The sequence below is a fragment of the Cuculus canorus genome, chromosome 4 (genome assembly GCF_017976375.1).
Source record: "Cuculus canorus isolate bCucCan1 chromosome 4, bCucCan1.pri, whole genome shotgun sequence".
Taxonomy (NCBI): Eukaryota; Metazoa; Chordata; class Aves; order Cuculiformes; family Cuculidae; genus Cuculus; species Cuculus canorus.
In genome coordinates, this window is record NC_071404.1 from 60967275 (window position 1) to 60989784 (window position 22510).

At 38.4% G+C, this 22510-nt stretch overlaps 1 protein-coding gene across 10 annotated transcripts in view; it reads right to left on the bottom strand.

Moving 5' to 3' along the window:
• Positions 1 to 22510, bottom strand: part of MAPK10 (mitogen-activated protein kinase 10) — a 146587-nt gene that overhangs the window by 96421 nt on the left and 27656 nt on the right. For 3 of the 10 annotated variants that reach the window (XM_054065837.1, XM_054065835.1, XM_054065838.1), the window contains one exon: positions 4865 to 5021. The exons of the other annotated variants lie outside the window; for them this stretch is intronic. The gene's annotated coding sequence lies outside the window, so the exon portion shown is untranslated. The remainder of the gene's footprint in view (positions 1 to 4864; positions 5022 to 22510) is intronic. 10 annotated transcript variants of the gene reach the window in all.

Genomic DNA, 22510 nt, shown 5'->3' on the forward strand with positions numbered 1-22510 from the left:
CACAGTACTAATAGAGATATTAGAACTGCATTTTCCAATCTGTGGTATATACAACACTTTAAAAATATTTCTAGTATTCAGTCAAAATTTCAAGAAAAAAAAAAAGCCTAAAAAAAGATATTCCTTAGAGCACAGGAAAACACAACTTCATTTAAATACTTAGTCTTTGATCTTAGTCTTTGATTGATTTTCTCTAATTTCCTGCTCCCAGGCAAATGTTTCTGTTCTGTTAAAAGTGCGTTTTGTAAAGAAAAGTCTTCTACCAACATTTTCTTCAGCCAGGTGTGGTTAACAAGTTGTCCTAAACATACTCTAAATCTAAATCCTCAAAGTTCAAAAAAAAATACATGTTCAGTAGTAGGCTGCTTAAAAAAAAACCCTCATCCTCTGCTGTAGAGATCTGTGAGGTGCTTGTATCATCTGAGAGTTGTCAGTCTGGTCACAGCATTTCACTCCAAAGCTATGCTGTCTGGCAGAAAGAGCTTAGGGTTTGCACAAGCTACAACATTTCATCAACATTGCCGGACACATTTTAGACATTGTTGTGTATATACACCTTAAATAAAGAGAAAAAAAAACCCCAAACAAACAGTTAACCCCTAGCCCTTTAGAAGATAATTGGATATACATTAGAAAGAATATATTTCCAGCATGAAACATGCCAAAATGAACAGGACAAAACTGAATGGTTGACAGGCCGTGGCTTGATCACCATTTTCTAGATGCTATAATGTGCTTCCTCTTCCCAAGGTTGAGTGTGGTATTTTTGCTCAAGTTATACAAAACCAGTTTACCAACTGGGGCAAGGAGAGAGGAAATACATATCCACAGAATAGGACCAGTTCACATGAATACTTTAAGATAATTTATCTCAGTCTCAAGACGAATAAAAGATAATGAGTTCATTCCCTCAAACTCTTTCCCCATGTCTATGAATAGAACAATTATTTTTCTTCTTAGAAAGGGAATTAATATAAGGGCTGTTTTGCTGAAAAAGAGGCTAGTGTTTCAGGTAATTTTAGAGGAGTGTTCATCCAGTAAGAGGACAGAAACTCTTAGAAAGAGGAAAAGACATATGATCAGTCAGATGTGCAGTTTCTAGGTCACTTCATAAAATGCAATAATAGCTTCCAAAATAAACTATCTGAAGAATCTGGAGAGGACTAAATTCATGTTTCAGTATTTCTTCAATAAGAAATAAACTAAGTAGAACTTCCAGAAATTACTGTTCCCAGTTTATAATAGATGTGAATGCATGAAACAGTGAATGAAGTTTAAAGTTCCAGGAATCTGTAGTGAGAACATCCATCACTGACATCTGCTTTTATTTTGGTTGATGACACAGACTTGACAGCTGAGATGTTGTCAACACTGAATAATATGCAACAATTTGAACTAACTAATATTTACCATATTCTTGCCATTTCCGCCCCCCCCCCCCCCATTTTACCCCCATCTTGTCACTTACCCTAGCACTGGGTTATTTCTATATTGCAAACCCACCAGGAAATGCCAGTAACAACCTTGCAGTACCTACTGGGAAAACACTGTGGCTATTAGCTCAATCTGTTAATTCTCTTAGTAAATGGTCATGAAAAAAAATGTGTATAAATACCTGGTTGGTTGGCCTGCATAAAACTCTCTGCTGTTGCCCTTAATTTGCAATTGGAATTTGCACCAAGTAGTTTAAAGTCCGTTAAAGGCAAGTTTCCTCTGGAGCAACTGTCTACTGTGTCTACTACATCATTTAGTGGGGCATTCCAACTGGCAGTCTGATACCCAAATCTTGTCCATGGGCTTCTTACACTGAGGTACCTACCCTTTTATAGGGCAAGTAACTACTGCTGCCATGACCATACAAGTAGAGCAAGAGGTATTCTTTTGTGCCTGCGCATGAACTGTAGCTGCTACTCCTTTGATAGAGCATTTCAGGTCAGACTGCCTCTTTCTCTGTTCCTGTTTCCAACATGTTAGGAAAACCCATGATTTCTTCTTCTCCTGAACCTCACAAAGGCCATATGTCCAGAATACAAACAAAAGCACACAGCTCTGCAGTCTACTTTCCAATGCCAAGGAGAAAACATGTACTGAAGGACACCAATTTCTCATATAATAAGTAAGGCTGAGCTCTGTTTCCTAAACAAAAACAGATGCCCAGAGAATCAGATATAACTGTCCCTAAGTATTTTCTGATATAATTTCTGGCTTCCATAGAAGCCACATATGCAGCAAATCAATTTAAATCCAGCTGACCTGACATCATTTGCAAGGAGTTATCCCTCTTTGAGACAGCTGATTAATTCCTCTTCTCCCTTTCACAGTGGAAGCAGGAGCTACTGCAACATGCAATGCATGTCAGGAAGGAGCTCCACAGAAAAATGACTCACTGTGCACAAAACCCACCTGAATTTAGATGAGAAATTTGCTTCACATGGTTTCCAGCCTCTTGTGGGCTACAGATCAGAGCATACATTCCATACCCTACACTACACAAACTCTTTACAACAGAGCTAACCTGAAAGATGCTACAGCAATTCCAGTGAAGGCTACCTGTAGACGCCTGGTAAGGTACCGTAAGCTGAACAGATGGAGCCAGCTTTTGTCCTTCAGTATCTCAGCAGACATTGTCAAGCAATGTTTTCATACTGGAATAAATCCTGTCTGCTTATCCTTCAACTTTAAATAATTTTTGAAATTGTGATTAATGAGGAGGTAGACATACAGAGAAAATCAAGTTCTTTTAGTTTATGACTTAATTTGACTGAGTTTACAGACATCTTCTGCTCTAGGATGTTTAATGAATCTAACAAATTTGCTGCAGTGGGACACAATGTTATAAAACATTTCATCTCTAATTTACACAAAATAGGTTCAAATTGAAGACAGGCGTTTTTATATCTTTACTGACTTTCCATAAAAAAACTATAGCTAACTGCAGTAATAGAGCATAAATAAAATTATTTAGACACTTTCCCAAACTGAAACTCAGTCAGCAGAAACACCACATATTAACTACAACAGAATAGCAGGAAAAATATTGCCTCATTCTCATGACTCTAGCCTGTTTCCCTAACTTACAAGGCTAGATCTCTGCACTAAAAAAAGCATCAGAATTAATCATTTGTGCCCACTGTCTTTACTTTCCTCACAGAGGATCTAGTGACCCATGGTACATAATTTAAATGAAACACACTCTCTGAAATAACAAGAGAGAATTTCAGCAGTTGTGACATACTAGACTGATCTTGCCTCAACCTGATTCAAAAAATGTGTCTGATTTCAGTTCCCTCTCACAATCCCTTGGGCTTCATAATTTACAGCAACATTTTATCTGCAGGTAGCATGTCTTTGTAATAGTAGCTGAAGCTACTGTCTTTGGGAAAAAAAAAAAAAAAAACATCCAGGGAACAGTGTCACATTCTAACCATGTAATTTTACACCTCAAGAAACACTAAAAAATGAGAAATCAAATGGAACAGGCTTAGCAGAACTGTACTATCCACAGATGTAAACCATAAAGAATTTGCAGTCAAGCACATTTAAAGACACATATGACTGGTGAGAACTTCAGGGCATCTAACCTATGTAAATAATTACTTCCTTGGAAATTTAAGCCCTGTATATCTGGCTAACAGAGAAATTACTTCTGGAGAGGCATGGAGTCTGCAAACTTCAGCCTAGATCATCCCTCCATTAGCCATAAACAGTAACTCCACTATCTCAGTGACTCTCGTTGCTTGTTGGTCTCATTTATTCCTATTTCCCATGCATTCACTTAACATGCAGCCAACAGTTATAGCTCCAGTAGGGCCAGTACCTAGGAAGCTTAGTTTACCAGGTCATATTATAGAGTTAACTTATTTGGTTATGTTTATCAAAGTAAATCAAAACAAAACACAGAACAATGAAAGTTTAAAGGAAGAAACACTCACCAAGAAAAAAAAAAGTAGGCTACAGAAGATATAAGAATGCTTTCTGATTTTCTGCAGCTGTTCTCAGCATTGCTTAGCAAATTAATTTAACACACAATGTCATTCAGAACTATCCTTAGTCCTTGTTGGTGTTTTAGTACATTATCATTATTAATCATTGTTATCATATCAATGTACAGGCACTTAGAGATGAACTAAGAACAACCACGTTGTAATGGGTATTGTTAAATCATCTTTTATATTATCATTTACACTATTATTATATTCTATTTATATTATAATAGTTTATGCTCATGCTACGCAGAGAAGTGTATTGAGATCTTGATTTTTGCAAAAGTTTGAATATGGGCTTAAAGGAAATATCAACACATGGTCCAGAAGTAAACAGCTGCATAATGCTTTGCATAGGATTCACAGCTGCATAGTGATGCTCACGAAAGGGAGGTAATACTAGAATTAAAGGTGAAACTTTACATTGAGATACACAGCTAAATAGGTCAGGTCTACAGAATAGAGCCTACCTCACCCACACATTGTCCAGGCTTAGACCTGTCGTGCAAAATGTTATCTTCATCTCAATGTTTTTTCAACACTTCATTGACCAGTCAGTTCAAAACCAGCTCTGTCATAACACTCACAGGCATTTTTCATAAATGAAGTCCTTGCCACAACCAGTTCTCCCTCAGAAGGGGCAGACTACAAACAATATCTACAAACAACAAAATACAAAACACCTTTAGAAAGTGTTTCTTTTCCAGTACTGAACTTCCTCCTGTTCCTTTGTCTGCATTTTTACAGTACACTTATCACAGTTCAAAATGAACCTTTCACAAACATGTGACATCTTCATAGCAGTTCACTTCTTTTGCAGGGACATTTCTGTTTATCAAGCTTGGTTTTAATCAGAAATCAGGTGTCCTCAGATGCCTTACCAGGGATAGAAGATTCTGACAGTGAAGTTTTACATTTTGTCCAGGTGACACACTTGTAACTGTTCTGATGTTTTCCCAGGGAGATCTGCAAATCTGAGGACCACTGCTCAACAGCTGTGGCCTGGCGAAGTTTCACCTCTGTCCCAGTGGAAGACAACTGTCAAAGGAGTGAAAGACATGCAGTGTTAAGAAAGCCTGGGTCTGGTTCAGGACAGTTAGCTCATTTTGGAACCATTTGTTCCCCTTTACCATCCTCCAATTCAAAACAGCACAGATAACATGAACAAAGGACACTGAGTGGTCCATTTTCTTTTATCAAACAAGCTGTTTTCTTTCGAACAGTCTGCAGCCTTTCAAAGGTCAGTACTATCATGCACTGATATACCTTGTTGGATTAAAAAAGCCTGGAGGTCACTGCAATGCGTTACAATAGTCAATGACTACAATTTCCTGTTCAGCCCTGGGCAGAGAACATTTCTGTAACTGTGGACCTTTGGGTATGGAGAATAATCCGAAAGGCAAATAAACATTCCTTAAACATGCCATTATGGAAGAATAAGGAGTTCACATTCTGGATCTCCTTCCTGCACTGTATTGAAGGCTTATGGGAAAGGAAAATTAATATCTCATATGCTTTAGAGAAGCCAAATAGGCAGCAATGACGCATGCCACAATGGGCACCAGCTCACAACACCCTTCTTCAGAGGCAGAATACTTTCATCAACAGTATGCCACTGTATTTTGCTTACTTAGCAATTTCACTAATTCAGAGATACTTCTTTGGGGATTTTTTTCCTTTAAGAGACATTGCTCTGTCTAAAACAGACACTGCTGTTTGAAATATGTGTTTTTTATCATTTGCCTCTGTCTCATTTAAATTTTAAATTATTAGAATTGTAGCTGCAAGCTGCTCAATGAGAGTGCTGGTGCTTTATTTCAAGCAGAAGATCCTACCCCAAAGAAACACTGAAAGAAAACTAAACTCACTTTTCTAGGATTGCAAAAGCACTCAGGCAGGCAGGTAGTTATAGAAGGTTTGGTGACAACCAACCACTCTTCTATGAGAAATGGATCCGTTTTCCTATAGCAGAACATAATCTCCCCAGCCATATACCACCAGCAGAGTAAATTTACTGGACTCCAGAAAAGGCATTAGTTCTGGACTAATTCTATTATTTCAACAAAGTTTACAAATTAGGCCTATTTAATTTTGTAGAATTGCTTCATACTTACAGAATCAGGCAGCATTTGCTGTCAAACTGACATTTATAGGTGAAACACTAAGCACATACTGAAATGTTTGGGAGCTTGGGGGCCTGGACTTTTTGGTAGATAGAATTTACTTACAATACTTCAATGGTTAGAGAAGATCATCAGATTCTTTTCTAGACTGGACAGCATGTGCTGTTCAGTAGTTATCAGTCCTGAAGAACACTCAACCATGATGTAAAAAAAGGAATCTCTATCCTACTGCTAACAGGATGCAGTTTATCTGTCCATATGTTGAAAGAGATGTTGTACAAATAAAATCCACAGCATCAGCAATAATGAATTGGATGTTTGAAAAGCTCATCAAAGCAAGATGAATGCCTCCAATTCTCAACCAGAAAGGCGTATTAAACCAGTCACAGAAAGACATTTCCATTTCCAAGATATTTTAGTGGATTCATGCTTAGTCCCAGCTGCATTTCAATGAAGATAAAAATAAGACGGTATGTACACTACATCAGCTCCACTGTAGAAGCACTTCCATGACTGGGAATGAAAGAGGTAATGTCTAAAGCAGAACTTCTCAAAGACCTGCAGAGTCAGCAAAGCACAAAGCAGCTGTTGCTGTTGACAAGATGGAAGCTGAAATTTCCAAGAAGTATGGTTTGAGAACATTGTGTGTGTGTGTGTGTGTGTTCTATTGAAATGTCTTTGGCTTACTCTGAAAAAAAAAGTGCAAATTAGATGGAGGAACTATACGACACTGTCTCACAGGAAAGTATTTTCAATATGAACTGTCATCCCAGTCTCTCTAGACAGCTTTTCAGAGACTGAGAGTAAGAAGTATTGAACTTCAAGATCTTGTATACCACACAATTATCATAATATCATTATTACAAGAGTATTATGTTTTGTATAATACACCTATTAGAATAACAAACCCCAATAAAATGCATTAAAAGATAAATAGAATCATAGAATAGTTAGGGTTGGGAGGGACCTTAAAGATCATCTGGTTCCAACCCCCTGCCATGTGCAGGGACATCACATTAGGTCACGCTGCCCAAGGCCCCATCCAACCTGACCTTGAACACCTCCAGGGATGGGGCAGCCACAATTTCCCTTGGCAACCTGTTCCAGTGTCTCACCAATCTCATGGTGAAGAAATTCTTCTTAATGCCTAGTCTAAATCTGCCTCTTTCTAGTTTATACTTATTCCCCCTCTTCCCATCACCACAAGCCTTTATGAATAGCCCCTCTCCAGCTTTCCTGTAGGCCCCCTTCAGGTACTGGAAGGTCGATATAAGATCTCCTTGGAGCCTTCTCTTCTTCAGGCTGAACAAGCCCAACTCTCTCAGCTTGTCCTCACAGGGAAGGGGCTCCAGCCCTCTGATCATCCTTGAAGCCCTCCTCTGGACCCGTTCCAACAGCTCCATATCCTTGTTATGTTGAGGATTCCAGAATTTGACACAGTACTCCAGATGAGGTCTCACAAGAGAGGACTAGAGGGGCAGAATCACTTCCCTTGACCTGCTGGCCACGCTTCTTTTGATGCAGCCCAGGATACATTTGGCCTTCTGGGCTGCGAACGCACATTGCCGGCTCATGTCAAGCTTCTCATCGATCAGCACTCCGAAGTCCTTCTCTGCAGGGCTGCTCTCAATCACATCATCTCCTATCATGTACTGAAAACGGGGATTGCCCAGACCCAGGTGTAGGACCTTACACCTGGCCTTGTTGAACCTCATGAGGCTCTCAGATACCCATTTCTCCAGTCTGTTCAGGTCCCTCTGGATGAAATCCTGTCCTTCCGGTGTGGCAACTACACCACTCAACTTGGTGTCATCTGCAAACTTGCTGAGGGTGCACTCAATCTCACTGTAAATATCATTGATAAAGATATTAAACAGCACCGGTCCCAGTATGGACCCCCGAGGGACACTACTTGTCATGGATCTCTATCTGGACTTTGAGCCATTGACTACTACTCTTTGAATAGAACCAGCCAGCCAGCCACTTATCCACTATGCTGTCTACCCATCAAATCCATATCTCTCCAATTTAGAGAGAAGGATGTTGTGGAGGGCCGTGTCAAAAGCTTTACAGAAGTCTAGATAGATCACATCCATTGGTTTACCCATGTCCACTGCTGCAGTTACGCCATCATAGAAAGCCAGTAGGTTGGTCATACAGGATTTGCCCCTGGTGAAGCGACGCTGGCTGCCATTAATCACCTCCATGTCCTCCATGTGCCTTAGCGTAGCTTCTAGGAGGATTTTTTCCATGACCTTCCCAGGCACAGAGGTGAGGCTGACAGATCGATAGTTCTCAGGGTTGTCTTTTCTACCCTTTTTAAAAATGGGCAAAACATTACCCTTCTTCCAGTCACCAGGGACTTCTCCTGACAGGTGTTGTTCAGCTCCCTGATCATCTTCTGCCCCTCCTCTGGACATATTCCAGACTGGTGTATATCTCTCCTGTGCTGAGCGTTCCAGAACTGAATACAGTACTCCAGGTGGAGTCTCATGAGAGTGGAGTAGAGGGCCAGAATGGTTGGCTTTCAGGTGCTGTGAGAGCATATTGTTGGCTCATGTCCAGCTTTTCATCCACCAGTACCCGTAAGTCCTTCCCTCGAGAGCTGCTCTCAACTCCTTCACTCCTCATCTTGTATTGATACCAGGGAATGCCCTGACCTATGTGCAGGACCTTGGCATTGTTGAACTTCATGAGGCTCACACAGGCTCACCTTTCAAGACTGTCAAGGTCCCTCTGGATGGCTCGCCCTCATTCCGGCTTGTCAGCCACACTGCACAGATTGATGTCCTCAGCAAACTTGCTGAGGGTGCTCTCAATCCCACTATCTATATCACTGACAAAGATACTAAACGGCACTCACCACGTCTCCACTTGTACATCGAGTTTTTTACCAGAACTCTTTGACTGCAACCATCCAGCCAACTCCTTATCTACTTATCTATTAAGTCCCTGTCTTTCCAATTTCGACAAAAGGATGTAGTGCAGGACAGTGTTGAATACTTTGCACAAGTTCCAGGCAGATGTTGTAGTTCCTTTTCCCTATCCACCAACACTATAGCCATTGCAGAAGGCCATCAAATTTGTTAGGCATGATTTGCCCTTAGCAAAGTCATGTTGGCTGGCACCAGTCACCTCCTTATTTTCCACACGCTTCAGCAGAATTTCCAGGAAGATATGCTCCATGATCTTGCTGGGCACAGAGGTGAAACTGGCGTTACCCAGATATTTTTTTTTCTTTTATAAAGGTGGAGGTTATGTTTTCCATTTTCTGGGCAGCTGGAACTTCACCATACAGCCACTATATCTCAAATATGATGGACAGTGATTTAGCAACTTTATTTGCTGGTTCCCTCAGGATGTGCAGATGCAACTCATCAGGTCCCATGGACTTGTGCACCTTCAGGTTCTCTTTAGATGGTCTTGAACCTGATCTTCTCCTGCTGTATTATCCAGTCCCTTTAGAGTGCAAATCCCCAGTGTCTACAGGAATGAAAGTTGTATTTCAAACTGGAGTGCCAATAGAGACAAAAGAATCCCTTGCTAGCCAACGTATTTCTCATCAGACAAAGCATGTGGGTGGAAAACAAACCAGCAGGACCCATCACGTGGATTTTAACTAAAGATAGATGTAAAATTTTAACAGCATTGAGGGAAATAATTTTGTTACAGTTCTACCATTTAATTATAATTTATTTTCCTCATTACATTATAGGTATGAATCCATGCTACCACATTTAAACCTATTCTCTCTCACGTGTACAATAATGTAAACCCTCTGCAGAAAGTTACCTCTAATGAATCCCAGTTACTACAACTGAGTGCTCACGGAGGAAATACTGAAAGACTATTACTTAAGACGAAGATCGGAACAGTTGAAGCAGCTTATAGCTGGGGGAGGAGGGCAAAAGAGAGAGAAAGAAAGAGGCTAACTCTTTTTGATTTCTTCGTATTATATTGACTAAACCAGCCTATTCTGAAACACACCACCATAAAGCAGTTAGGTACTGCTTTTGTTTTTTCACTATGTGGATGGCTGTTTCACAGTATTCTTTCTGCCACTGACATTAAATCTGGTAAAATTTCTATAAAGTGCATAAGTGTCAGATAACTTTCTGCATTCCCCTGAAGTTCGGGAACTACGAAGCACCTGGAGGTGCAGGTTAAAGATTGGGCAAAATGTTTAGGAGAAATCCTTTACAACATTGACAAGTTGTAAATAAAATATCAATAAAATATTTGAATGCAGCAAACCAATCATTTATCTTCACTAACGACCCTCTCCTTTTGGGTCTGCAGTTGTATTCGTAGTCTTAATGATATGCTAAATTAAGTATGGACTGCTGTGTTTGTTTACTTCAGTAGCACCTCTTCTTGTACTTATGCAGACCTTATATGCCTCAGAAGTTGCAAGGATACAATCTAGGATAAGCTGCTGATCTCTGCAGTTCCTTCAGGATTTTCCATGTACAACATGCACAGCCAAATCAGTGATGAAAAAAATCTAGATCTGGTCTTGGAGGAAACCATCAGTTTAAGTATCCTTGACTGTACTGAGATTCCTTCATTTCTTTTCACACTAAATGAGTTGTGAATAGATAAATTATTCCTCTGTCCAGGCTTATCCTAGGAAATACTGTGAAAATACTTTCTTCTTCAAGAAAGACAATGACTCAGTTGGAAAACAGCCATCTGATGCTGAGCACCAAAGTATTTAATCACAAATATGAATATGGCTCTAGATCACAGAAATACCATGCTAATACCCTATGTTTCTCATTGTCAACTTAGCTCAATGTCTACAGACACTGCAACAGACTTCACTGACTGGCCCAGCCTCTTCTCACAAAGAGAATCAAAGTACTAACAGCACACTACAATGGAACAAAGTTCGTATTGTGATTGGCATCAGCATTTTTTGCTAGATGTTCCTACTTACCCCATGGAAACCACAGATAACTATCTAATTCACACTGCCTATTGCCTAAATAGCAAGCTCAGAGTATACACATTTAAAATGTATATAAACAAAACTTATTATCAGAGGAATGCTTTCAGAAACACCACTGCAGAGGCTATTAGGTTTCACTGACAAACACGTATATATTCTTTCTACTTACAGCACTCAGAGCTCCTTTATGTCCCTCATCTGAAAAGATTTCAGCTCATATGGGGCAATGTGTTCATTATTTGTCGTTCCTCACACCCACACAGGCACACAGAAGTAGAACTATTTGCCAGTAACATTACATCTGAGATTACCCAGGCCTGTAAAATAAGTGTGCACCACATGCCCTTCAAAGAAATAAGGCATTAAGTTAAAACCAATCACAATTACATTGTTTTGAATAACTGGCCACAAGCAACATGAAGAGAAAAAGCCATGTTTAAGAGAAACAAAAGACAATCCTTTAAATGAAACACCAGAGCACATGATACAGTATTCTAGGAAGTAACAGCAAATTTACACATTAATACACCTCATAGAGTAGCTGCATGTAAAAAACCCCACAACAAACTTACTTCCTCTTCAAATGTACATTTATCTGCTGTATTCTACGCAATATGCACCACATATTCTAAGTGTAAAGATAAACTCAGATTAGCAGGTGTCACAGAACCACAGAATAGCAGGTGTCAGGAGGCATCTCTGGATATCATCTAGTCCAACCCCCTTGCTAAAACAGGTTCACCTACATGAAGTCCCACAGGTACGTATCCAGGCAGGTTTTGAATGTCTCCATAGAAGGAGACTCCACAACCACCCTGGGCAGTCTGTTCCAGTGCTCCATCACCTTCACAATAAAGAAGTTTTTCCTCATCTTAAGGTGAAACTCTAAGTTGAAAAATGTATCTATATCTATCCAAAATTCTGATTTCTTTACATACTGTGAAATTAAAGCATAAGTGTTTCTGAAGGCAGGGTAAAATACTGTAATTGACTCAATGACCTTTCCATAAATAAATATATTACAAAGGTATTCTTTGCAAATTTATTGAGGCACACAGGAATAATTCAGTTAATATTTTTCTAAAATTCAGAGGGATATTTATTTTAATACCTTCCTTTCCTGGACTTAGTACAGCTACCTCTCTCTGCATACTGCTAGGTCACTCATGCTAGAAATGAATTTACAGCTTTTCCACCTCTACAGTGGAATGAAGCACATGAAATAGCAAGATATTAAAAAATATCTCTGACAGAGAGCAAGCACGGATCTTTGTCCTTTACCTCTCCCTGTTGTCAGATATGCACATTCTTGCATTTAAGCTCATCAAAAAGTCAAAACTAAAACAAAACAAAAAAATAACCTTCATTAAAGTCTGTTTGCATACTACTATGCAAACTCTTGTTATGAATCCAATATCTGAAGTCAGGTCTTACATTATCTGTTGCAATACTGAAAGCAAGCTTGAGTTCCAAAATAGGTTTAGCATTCTTGCATTAAATTATCAGTAAGTTCAGAGTGCTGCAGCTTCAGCTTGAATACATAGTGCACACAAACTTTGAACAAGCCATCTTGGGCACTGCTAATGAAATAGCCACAGTAGCACGCAGAGGAGCAGCAATCTGTTTTTCTGCAGTTCATAGTGAGTTCCACGCTGCTGGGACACTGCTCTTCTCAGCACCCAAGTCAGCTAATCCATAACCAGTTGCATATGCACTAAAGTTGCATATGCACTGGCTATTCTGTAGACATACTTTTAACAAACACTAAATAAAGGAAAGAGCCACTTCTGTACACCTACCTACAGCATATAGATATGTCAAAAGAATTTCATTTTCTCTGAACTTCATGAATGGAAAAAGAGTTTACATAACTGGTAGTTATGTTAAAAATAGGAAAAGATAAATATTAAGATAGTAATCAGGAAAAATAGTAACAGAAAAAAATAAATTAAAAAAGGCAAAGTAAGCTCCACAAATAGCAATGTATATACAAATTTGGAAATCTGAATGCTAACTGCAATAACTAGAAATAAAATTAAAATGGAAAAAAACCCCACATATCTGTGTTTTAATATTTTACACTTAAAAATATAAAAAATATTGTCTAGTCAACAGAAATGGACAGTAATGCTGCAATATTACAACATTAAACATTACCTAGTGAGATAAAATATTTGCATGATCAAAGCACTTGATAGAATCTGTATGGATTCAAATGTACCTATAAGGCTACATTTATTTTCTGTCTAAATAAAAGATATTGTAAGCAAAAAAACCCAAGACAACTGTGTCTAATAGAATGGAAGACTGCAAGTAAACATATACAAAGGGAAGCAGTAGAAGTCCCTGCTCATCTCAAGACAGCCAAAAGAAATAGGCAGTACAATTACTTCAGGTTTTAATAGAAGCTACATTTTAACATTGTAGTAAAGAAAGTACAACACGTGTCACTGTGAAACTAAATTTTCAATCAAAGAAAATCAAACAAGAGCCAGAAGGTACTAAATAAAAGGCAAGAAATTAAGATCCATTGTCTCAACCTGGAGCAGACATACACACGTCTCCCAAAAGGCATTCACACTCCACAAGAATAACCTAGCAAAGACTGGGGCAAAGACTGGATAACTCTTCATGTACTGTCAGATACTGACAGCAACAGTTGACACCTATTCCTTGAATATCAGTGGCATCTTGTCTTTGGATTATATTATTTGTACAAAATGCACGATTTTTTAATTTCTTTAAAGAGAAGCTTTCTATTACTGATATAGATGGTTCAACCTTAGGAACATTTTTTTTATGTTAGTTCAGTAACTTCATTTCTGATTGTACAAATTCACAATCTCAAAAAAATGACTGCAGGTGACATTTTTTCTGGTACTGATTTAGTGTATTCAATACATATCTTCCTACTGATTTCACTGGGCTTTGGATTATTTCATTAAATGTTGTTCTAGTTTGCAACAAAGGCAAACTATTTATTTATAGTGCTACTCTAATACCTTTCAGTTATGTTTTACAGTCTAAATTCAGCAAGTAATTAGCCTAGAGCATTCTGCTTTCCTGATGAATGAACTTAAAGAGTTTGTGTAATGAATCTAAAAGTAAACTGAAAATTGCTTAACTGATCAGCTGAATTTTAAGCTAAAAAGATGCACTCTGATCAGTGTTATACATGTAAGAATATTTTGTAATTTTGTAATAAAAAGAGAAAGTTATCATCACTTAAATAGTCTGCAATATACAAGACCATTTTAGTCAAAGCTGTAAAATAAAAAAAAAAACCAAACTTCTAGTTATTAATGTCTTAACATAAAACAGTGTGAAATTACTGAGAGAACTGCAGCATTCGACCAATTTCCTGGTTAATGACCAATGAAAAGAAGCAATGCCATAGAGGAATGGTTGTTATTAAACCCTGGCTCTCAGAGCTCCTCCTCTGATACAGCAAATAGCTGGAGACTAAGTCCTACTACTGTGGGAGCAGCTGGCACACTTCTCTGGGAAATAAAAATAATGGCAAAGCCACCAGGTGAGTCTCTGTCCTCCTTCCTGGTTATACACTGCCACCAGGTAACATAAAAAATAAATTTTTATGGTGAACTGTTTCTTATTTGGGGAGTTTTGGGAGTTTTTTTGGTTTGCTTTAGTTTTGTTTTTTTAAGCCCATGTCTATCAAGTCATGTAAGCACCACAATCTCATCTTTCATTGAATATATTAACACAAAAAAAGTCACATAATTTAATAACATATATTACATCATCTGTCATGATTAGCCTGGCAGCTGGTGCAAAGAACACATGGAGCACTGTTGTGCTTGTTGCCGAAGTTCAGGTAGCCACAGTGCAAGTCACTGGGGTTGGAGTACCAACAGGGCTTGTCATGAGGGCTGGAGTAGCTGCAGTTCCTGTCTGCTTCCCTCCTCTTTCCCCCCGAGGGTGCTGCATAATGTTTGAACAGCCGTCAGTAGGCATAGGCTAGGCCATAGCACACTGCAGCAATTTTTCTTTCCCTCAAATCACCAGGGCAACAGTATGCTTCTTCCAGATATTCTACTAGTTCTTCAAGCTTCTGCAGTTGTTCAGGGGTGAAGTTCCTGGAAGTGACCACCATCCTAAGCGTTTGCTCGTGCTATTCCACACAATCTGCCACACATAATTATTCAGCCTAGGGACAGATCTCTGAGTTTTTTAAAAAGTAAGTATTTAATGCTAAACAAGACCTGAAGTACCTTCAAGACAGACAGCAATAGAAGCATGCTGGCTTGAATGTCCAAAGGATATTAAAAATTCTCAAAAGCTGTTGTAACAAGACTGAGGAAGAAAAGGGAGGTGAAAGAGCAAGGGAGAGTGCACCCCCCCCCCCTTCTTCCCCATAGATTGGGTATGATTATTAAGAATTATGAGAGATGGAGCCTTAGGTACAGAAATTACATCAATGCCATGTACAGAAACTAATCAAATATCATTGGCAGTGATAGCATCATATCGTAGGTTGATATTACACAGTACAGCAAAACGATGATAATATCAGAGATGATAAACAGCACTGCAGGGAATACATAGAATGTGTAATGATTTACGTAACAACCATGTAAACAAATAATACAACATTGTAACCATAGTTAATTAATACAATAAATACATATAGCAAATCTGTTTTAACATGCTGCGCCCAGTTCTGTTGTTATCTCAGCCGCTCAGGTCCCACATTGGGTGCCAAAAGGGAATGCCATGGTTTAACACAGAAGTCAGCACAAAGAATGACAGGGAGCCCAGACAAACAATGAAAAAACAATGCAGAGCACAGCCAGTAACAAAGAAGCATGTGGCCACTAATTCACCTATCCTGCCTCCTGGGGGAATGGGGAGGGGTATCAAAAAGAAAAGATGAACCTTGTGGGTTGAGATAAGAACAATTTGACAGCGCAGCAAAGGGCAAGAAAATACAACAACAATAACAACAGCCTAAGTATATACAAGATGGATGATATAAAATGCAAAACCACACCAACCACTCCCAATCTGGAATCCCAAGTTCTGAATCTGTGCCATAAAAAAAAAAAAAACACTGCAAAATCTGAAACCATGAACAGTCCAGCTGCACCATGCTGCCCTGCCAACAACCTCGCTTGTGTATACTAGACATGACATTGATGGCATGGAGTATTTCATTGCCCAGTTTGGTCAACTGCTCCAGCTGCATCCTTTCCCAGATTCATCTGAAGATTAACTCAAAACCCCAAGTGATTAACATTTTTCTAGCCAGAACCAGGACATAATCTTATTTATTACATATGAGACATCTTTAACTTTGTCACAGACATAGATTTTTTGTGTTTTATTTACATATATATGCCTTTTCTGCCACCAGGGTTCTACAATTTAAATTGAAAAATGAAATGGTGTAAAAATGTCAAAAATATTAATAAGAGTAGATGCTGCATCAAGAAAGTGTGGAAAAGCATAGCAGCTATGTAGATGAGATCACAAGAAACAGCATTCACTCCAGCTACTTTTGATGTCCCCCAAACAAGACAATAAGTTAAATTCACCAAGTAAGCTTTTTGCTGCTGGACACATGAAGCAAAGCCCACTCCACACCTAGCATCTCCAAACCTCGCCCCCTCCAACAAACCATATACAAGAAAGTAAGGTCTGCCACTGATAATTTTCAAAGTTGCATTTCTAAGCCACATCATGATCTCAGAGGAAACATTCTTAAGGTTGTTTTTTTTTTAATAACTCGAGAGGACATTAATGTAATGATAAAAGCTGTTGCAGGGCTTACGTTACCAGACATAGTTAGATACTAGTTCATGTGCTTGGTGCCAAGGTCTGCACAAAGGATATGTAGAAAAATGTGAGTGAACAATAGTGCTCCTGAAGCTCTGTCTCCTTTACGACCCTTTGAAAACTTATTTTGCATAAGAAAAGCAGCAGGATATCTAAAAGCTAAATATCAAAGTGAAATTTGAAGCTCGTATTTCATTTAACTTGAGCCATAATTCTAGTCTACTCTAAGTTCATTTCACTGTCTGTTTCTGAACTTCTTTTGATGTGGTTACACTTTACCTCTTTGCAACCTGTGTTAACACATGAATACCGACTGATGTGGGGGCTGTACCGTGACCATATACATGCTAAACAAGATTTCATTCTTACTACTTGGAACAATGAGTGAAGCTTCAAGCATAATCAGAAGCAAAGCACTACAGAGCAAGGCTCTATTTCCAAATAGCTGCTTTTTGTTCGAGGGGCTCTCTGAGTCAGTACACGAACTGCCTGAGAAATAACAACTCACAATAAAATATGTTTGAAGCTCCTCCATATTTTTTCATGATACAAATAAAATACCCACTAAAGACTACCTAAGTTACTTGTTCCTCTTCTACAACAGGAACAGTTTTCAAGACTCATAAGGTTAAAGTAGATATTATAGACACTATACTAGTAAGGAAATCATAATAATTACTATATGACATCTTCTAGAAAGCTACAAAAGCAAGCAAATGAGATAGCACTGCACTGCACTAGAGTTAAGTAAAAGCAGTGACAGCCGCTGGATTTACCTCTTGACACATTCACTGTTCATGCACCTAGCTCATACTTCCCAATGGAGATCCATGTTTGGTGTTAGTCTCTTACTAACCACAACTGCAGAGCACATTAGATTATTAAAACTACATAGGAAATATTAGAGGGGACAGACACAGACAAGCCACATCATGGCCCTGTTCTGATTTCCTCATCTAATTCCTATCCAAGCAGGATTTGCAGGCAGGCAAAACACAAAATTAAGTTTAGTTACCTACCCTACTTTAAACATAACCGAAGATCCATACCACGGCATTCAACTATGCTGCTTAAATCGTGCTTCTTGATATGTAACAACATAATTCAGATCAGAACAAATGAAAGAATGGCCTGCAGGACAGCGCTGCCGACTTGTAATTTTACAATTCAAAATTTACTTCAGCAACAAGGCCTGTGGTAGTGCTGAGTAGGCAGTGTGTGGTACGATGACATGATCAAATCCAATCAGTTCCTTGCTGCATCCCATTCCATGACTTCCCAGAAACCATTTATTTCCTAAGCAGAAACTACACTGGCATAGCAATGAGTACCATATAATAAATGCTGCTAAGAAATGTGTTAATAGAAAACACTGAAGTTTCAAGTCTATAATCAGACTTTTTTCTTCAACCACAAATTTTATCTTAGATTATATTCAGTAAGAAAAGGCAGGTCAGTCAGAAATTTAACTGATTGACCCAGATTCCATATACGTTAGTTAAACATTAGCGAGTTGCTTTTTATATCTTTTTTTTCATGGGTTTATCTTCCTGGATAAAAGTAATTCATAATTGTTCCAGCAGTTGACATATTTAGACAAAGATCCATATGTATGCAACATTCGATGGGGAGTATTTATTGCATGTTTTGCCTTGAAGTATCTAAAGCTGCATTTTTCACTGGCTTTAAATAAAAAGCATTTCAATTCAGAAATCACAGGTTACAGTGACTGAAGAGAGTTCTGTCTCAGTAATTCCAGTTGGCTCCTTCAACACTACAAAATAGCATGACAGCTTTCATAGTGTATCACCTTCCTCAAACATAAACACTAGCTCTCTGAAGTCTTGCCAAGATGCTTGGCACAGTTGCCAATTTGGATTACATGGAGCAGACCAGTACAACACTGACTGACTCAAAGCAGAATGCTGACTGGGCAAATGCATCGGTCCTTTTGCAAAAATCAGAGATAACAGGTGAAGTAACAGTCACAACCATGGTAGTCATCTACCTATGATGTGTACAGCACATCAAAACAATGATCATCAGCTGTTAATGCCCTAACCTCACTAACACTAGTGAAGATCAGAGGCTCTGCCTGGTCCAAAACAATTTTAAGGAAAGAAAGCCAGGAGTGAGCTATTGCAGAAACACAATAGTTCTTAGAGTGTTAAGTGTTCTTAGAGATCTTAAGTGTTCTTAGAGATCACTTTCTGTTTCCCTGCGGCCTACAGCTCTTCCTAGACTGTTAGTTCTATTGAGAGCACCCAATTTCTGATTATTTCAGTTTGCTACAGGACAGAAGACCGCAGAACGTCCATTTAAATTACAAGTAAACCCCTATCGTCCCATGTGGGTTTTGGTTTTAGATTCTATTTCATCTCATCTACAATTAGAAATTTCCAGCAACAATCACACAACAAAACCAGATTTGCTCACTGAGTTTTAACAGTTTGATTGGTGAGACGCATTGAGATTCTAAATCCTTCCTATATGAAATGTAAAATGACAAAAACTTTATTTAATGACTCATTTAAAGATTGTCAGCTTTATCATGTAAATGTTGACTTAAAATATCTGTCTTAATAATTTCATAGATAATAAAAATCTTAGAGAATAAATCGTCCATGCTGACTCCTCCCATCCATCCCTCTTCAGGGAGACTCAGTATATCCATACCACAGCCTTTTTTTCAAGATGAAGCTGCATTCTTCTTCATCCTTCGAGCTTGTATTTAGCTCCCACTGCTCCTACTACAAACCCTACAGCAAACAAACAGTAGTCACAAGCCTACAGTTATCACTATAACATTATTTGTCAAAAGCAGTGAAAGGGCAATTCCATACAAGCAGAAAAAAGGAACTTCACTTCTTTCAGTGAACTGTATGTCCTTCAGCTTTCAGAGAATCTGGACACTGAATTGAAGGAGTTCCTTAACATCTGAAGCTTAAGAACACTTATTTTTTTACACATCAGTAAAAAGCCTGAGTCATCAGGCAAGGAAACCCTTGCTGAATTCAGCATGAATATTAGAAGTTAGAAACTGTCAAAATAAGGAGGCTATAGCTTGTTTCAGGAAAAGTGAACTCTTCTGCTCCCTGACTGAGATTATCAAAACCACTTTGAAAAGCCCCAGATACTGCCAAATACTTTGTAAACTGCACCCACCAGCCCAAATAACTGAAAACTAGAAGCACAAAGAGAAGCCTTCCAGATATTATTTAATGACATGGAATTATATCTATAATCACCTCCTTTCTCTGGAATGCACAGCAAGATGAGCCCTTCTTTGTGTCTGCTTTCTGGGACGGGAGTTTACTGGAGCAGAAATTCCCTTTATATTTGTCTCTTGTGCACCGCAGAGAATGTTGATAGTATTCTGCAAATACAGCACTGCAGAAGAACATCAGCACTAGGCAGCTCATCGTCAAAGTGGCTTTATAAACCTAAAATTTTGTTTCTAGAACATTGATGATCTTAGGACTTTTTTCAGTGCCTCAAACTGACAAAAAAACTTCTGCATGCTTAAATAAAATTGGAAGGGATAATATGGCCTGTTATCTAACTGTTGAAACTACAATATGGTATATTAATCCAAGTAACTTTACATTTTATCCTAAACTTTGTCTACGAAGTCCCTTATAGTATGACTGTAATTTAATGGAGGTGAGGATAGTAAAGGCAGATAATTCCCTTGCAAAGCAAAATGTGAAAGACCTGGTTTTACACAAATTTACTGGTTTCGTAAGAGATCTGAACAACTTTTTTTGCATGATATATTGTTTTAAACAAAATTAACTCTATGGGTGTGGTAATCTGTTAGTTAATATTGAATGTGGCCTGAAGGCCCTGTAACAAATGTAACCTTCAAAAATTGCAGCTCAAATAGTATAAACACACATCAAACCAACTGAAATGGTCATAATCCCTTAAGGCTGAGCTACACTTAACACAAAACAAATGACTACTTAGAGTCTTGAGATATGCTCTTAAACATGGACTTTTCGACATCCTTATTCTTCAAGACAGTTATACCCACCAATCAAAACATATAATAAGCCATGGATCCGGGAATGGACTTAGAACTACAGATACTCTTGCACCAAAACTGACCATAAATGCAACACACAAATATATTTTGCCTTTTTTTTTAATCATACTCTGGTCTACAAAGGCCTAGTGTGAGCTTATAGAAAAGTTACAGTAGTGCAATTATTGGACAGACAATTGTAGAATTGTGAATTGTAGAAAGTTATAGGAAGGACAGCAGAAGAACTTCCACGGTAAAGCAGTCTGATCCATTGAGAAAAAAAGAAATCTCTGAAAAGACAATACAAGAAGGAAGTACGGGTGGAAGGAAAGGGCCATTATCTTGCAGCATATTGCAACTGAAACTGTGCCTGATCATCCTGATATGTGCATACAAAAAAGTGCCAAATGTCAAAAATGTAGAATGAATGAGAAATGCAGAAATAAAGGGATTTCCTTAAAAAGCATAGGGTTTTTTTTTCCTTGCCATCATTCAAAGTTTGTGCGTGTAGTTTGTGTTTAAATTATTAAAAATGAAACAGCAGTATATTTTCCTTTTCTCGGGGTACTGCCCATTACCTTTGGATGGGCCCTGGTCATTGCTTTAAAGAATTAATTGGTCTGACTTTACCACACAGCTACACTGCTATAGTTTAGCCTTTTCTTGCAACAGTTCCCAGACATTGCCCCCAAATTCTCTTTACTTCATTACACGTGAGGAGATATACTTTCTTGATGATATTTCTACTTGCATAGAAAAATTAAAAGCTTGTTGACCTAGATCCACATTACGATATCCAATTCTGTACTTAATGATTACATCTTTATTATAATGAGCTTACAAGAGTTGTTGGTTCTTCAGTTGAATTCCAGAAATGAGCTTTCATACTCAAACACTAGGGAGTAATAATACTGTTATGAAAGTGTTTTTTCACTAGCCTCAAAGTGAAGGATGTTTTCAATGTATCAAAAAGTAAAGTGTTTCTGTGTTAACAAGAATATAAGCAGAAACTCACATGAGACAAATTTGTGTTCTGGGCAAAGCTCAAACCCATTGACTGCTCTGCCTAACACATTTGTTACCAAGCCCTACAGAGACAGGTTTCTCATTGCTACTCAATAATATTCAGTGTATATGGAGGCAGGGCTACCACGGAAGTAAATTCTGTAATCTCTGCTCTCTGTCCCCCCCTTCCTCAGCACTTGATCAGCTGCAAGAACAGCAAATCTGGCTTTCCAGAGACCTTGTTCAATCAGCCAGATCCCATACCTCATAATTCTGGTGACAAAACTTATGCTGATGACACACCTTCTGCTACCTTTGATTAAATATTTTGAGTGACTCAACCTTGAAAAACTCATTAGACCTCCTTCCAAATGTATCAACCAGAGTAACATGCCTTGCATCTTCTCATATAGAGTCCTATGGTAGCAAGGCACCCTGCTTACAGGGGTGAAGCGTTTCACCACTGGAGCTAGTACCTGTCATTTTCTAATGAACTTTGAACATTATTTGGTAGTTTCTTTTCTGAAGTTCAGACCCTGCACTCATTAAATCAAAACATTTTAACAGTTTAAGGTAACTATTTTGCAGAATATGAAAGGAAGTGTTTTGAAAGAAATTGTTTTGA